Consider the following 3,751-nt stretch of genomic DNA (forward strand, 5'->3'; position numbering starts at 1 on the left):
TTTCCGTCAGTTGACCCAAAAATTAAGTTTGACCATATGTTTTATATTTTAAAAGGGGCAAAAAAGTAATTATCTATTAAAATAAATTTTAGTTAAATAAAAAACAATCAAGAACAATGCCATTGTTCATCTTCTTCCCCAACCCTATCCTCCACCAATCCCCTCCTCCAACTCCAATCCTTTGTCTTCATTGTCTCTGCAATATCTTCCACTGTGATTTGTTTTCATGCGCTGTCCCAGCAAATGTGCAATAGAACCTACGTTTCGAATTGAATCTCTCAACTTTTCATAGGTGATTAACCTCAAAAGATGATTTCTTTGAAGTACTATAGTATAATTTGTGGTCACTCATATTTAATTCATTTTCCTCCACATAGCCATTTTTAAATCCTAAAGTGATAGCATTGCTTGAATTTATTTCGCAATTCAAATGCACAGAGGCTGCAATAGTTTGATTTTCAAACCAACCAAATAAACTATAATGTAAACCTTAAATTTCACAAAGAAAGAAACAAGGCACTCAAACAAAGAAAATATTTCTAACGTTGGCTAATTTGGTCGTCTAAAAAGCGAGAAAGAAAAGAAAAAAAAATCACAAAAACATAGAATTGTGGAAGAAGATGAAATGGGTAGGGACAGAGGTAGGACGGGTTTGGGGAAGAAGATGAAATGGTCTAGAAGCAGCCGCTACAGTAGCAACGACATATGATGGTAGCTCTGGAAGACGACGGTTTGGTTTGATTTAAGGACTGAGATGGGATAGGATGGAGTTGAGGGGTGGAGAGAGGAAGATGAATAAGGACTCAGGTTCTTTATTTTGTATTTTTTTGTAATTAATTTTTAACTTATTTTGATGCAGTAAATAGAAAGTTACTATTTTAACCTTTTAAAAATATTAAAAATATGGTCAAAGTCAAATGTCTTAGTCAACTAACAGATATTTAGATAGAATTGTCCAAAAGGACTTCCACCGTAATGTTTTGAAAGATTTGGGATGACAGTTGTAATAAATTAAAGGTTTAAGAAAAATCTGCTAATGTTTTAAAAGTTTGGAGCTTCAAATTGTTGGTCTCTTGAAATAATAAATTGGTGGTTTCTTTAATTTATAAATTGGAGGAAGTAGAGTATTTGGTGGTTGAATGAAAATCTGAATTCCTTGTTTGGAACAAATTCACAAAATTGCTTTCTAAGAGAGTGAGCCATGGATATGGTATACGAGCAATGGAGCCCCTCACTCCGGAGCTAGGGAACATGAAGGTCCTCTGTAGCTGGGACTTTGCTTGGTATTTGACTTTCTAGAATTTTTTGGAGGTCCTTCGTGTGGAATTAATTAGACTGGGTGGATAATTTTGATGTTGGGAATTGAATGTTTTGAATTGGTGGTCAAGGAAGTCAAGTATCCTAGTTTTTAATTTTATTTTATTTTTTGGCTTCGGCTAATTCTCGTTTGATTCTAATTTGAGTTTGCATCTTGATAGTGTATTTTTCATATTAGTGGTTATTTTTTTATTTCATAATGGCTGTACCTTCAATAGATCATCTCATATTTGAGCAATTTCAAAAGTTTTTAGCAACACGGTCAAATGCAACACTGCAACATGCAATGTCTGCTTCTAATATAGGTTTTTCATCCTCTAGTTCTTCAGGTATATCATGCTCTTTGTGGCTTTTAGGTTCTAGGTCTTCCCATCGTATGTTATCTAGTTTATCATCTTTTGTTTCATTATATCATAAGTCCTTTGTATTAGTTGTGACTACTGATGGTACCTCTATGCTTATAACATGTGTAGTCCTATTGATAAACACTGTTTGTCACTCAATGACGTCTAGCATATTCCTAATCTTACCTTAAATCTTTTTGCTGTTAGTCAATTATGTGAATATGGGTATTTAGTGTCTTTTTCTTCTTTCACTTGCTATGTACAGGATTTGCAATCTCAAAAGTTTATTGGGATCGGCCATAGACAAGGGGGACTCTATGTTTTAGATATGCTTAAAACACTAGAAATTGCTGCTTCTTGTATTGATTTGTCAACTTTTCATTTGAATCATTTGCCATAGACAAGGGGGACTCTATATTTTATTTATGGCATTCTCGCCTTGGTCATGTTTCAGCATTCTGTTTAAAGTTTTTAGTTTTACAGGAGCATTAGGAAATTTGAGAATAGATTATATTTCTGATTATAGTGGATACAAATTGGCAAAATTTTATGCGTTACCCTTTAATAAAAGTATCTCTATTTCTGTTGTCGCATTTAATCTTGTTCATTATGATGTATGGAGACCCTCTCTCGTTACCGCTAAAGGGGGCTACGCTCATTACTATCAGGTTTTTCTTATGAAACGTGCTTCAACTTCCTTAGTATTTCATTCTTTTGGAGCGCTTGTAAAAATTCAACATTCTGCTATTATTAAATTTTTTTTTATGTGATTTGGGTGAAGAGTATACATCTAATGCTTTTTTAAGATATACTTGCTTTGGATGGAATAATTCCCCTAACTACTTGTACAGAAACTTCCGAACAAAATGGTATTCTGAAAGGAAACATAGACATCTTGTTGAGACAACCCGTTCTCTTTTACTCTCTATTTCTGCTCCTAGTGAGTTTTGGGAAGAAACAATTCTTACTACTACTTATTTGATTAATACGATCCCAACCTCAACTAATTCAGGTTTATCTTCCTGTTCGTGTGAAACCCGAAAGCGTACGGGATCGTTAACAAGTAATAATGAAGTGAGTTGTGAGTTATCATCCCACGAGGAATAATGTTTAATTCTAGTTTACTAGTTACTGTTAAATTCGAATTATGAAAAACAAAAGTGAATTTTTATTTTATTTTATTTATACTAAGCTAATCTAAGAAATATGGAAAAATTGGGTTTTTGTCAAATTATGGAGGATTGTATTGGATTTCGACTCCGCCTATTGCTGCCTATTTCAATTCGAGATTTGTAATCTAGTTCCATTCATGTGTTTCGATAATCGATAACGCTAATTTATTCAATGCCCTTTTCCAAGACACACGAACATATGATTAACACGACCCATTCTTATTCCTAGTTCGAATTCATATGAAAATCACGCATTTAGTTTAGGTTATCTAAGTGATTGCATGTGTGAAAGAGATTATTCTTAATTCTAACTATACATGTTAATTTTGTTGCGTTCTAAACTTATTGTGAGTCTCTTAACACTATAATAAGCAACTAATTATCTAATTGGTGGCCAATCAATTAAATAATGCAATGAGAATGTAAAATTAATCAAGAAACACAAGAATTAAACTAAATTACTAATCCTGAATTAAAAATACATGAAAATAGGGTTCATCTCTTCCAATGCATGAAAAGACTTAAACTAGTATAATGTTGGGATTAAACATATAAAAGAGGAAAGACATCATCGGAAATTTAGCTTATGAGATTAATTCTCCAATTAAAGTTGCTGTTTTCTGTCCTTTTTCTTCCAATTTTCAGCTGACTTCTGCATGTAATTGCTCCTTGTGCGTGTATATTTGTATATAAATTAATTCCAGTTGGCAGCCCCAACATTAAATGCTTCAATTACAGCTTGTGTTTGCTGTATATATAAATAAAAACAGCTGCCAAATTCTCCACAAAAGCGACTCTAATCCTCCTTCAAATTCAGCAGTCTATTCTACGAGTTCTATCTATATTTTCTGTTGAATGAATATATATATTCAGCCCCCAGCGGCCTTTTGATGCTTATGGAATACTCCCAATTATGGC

Source organism: Olea europaea, chromosome 6, assembly GCF_002742605.1.
Source record: "Olea europaea var. sylvestris chromosome 6, O_europaea_v1, whole genome shotgun sequence".
Taxonomy (NCBI): Eukaryota; Viridiplantae; Streptophyta; class Magnoliopsida; order Lamiales; family Oleaceae; genus Olea; species Olea europaea.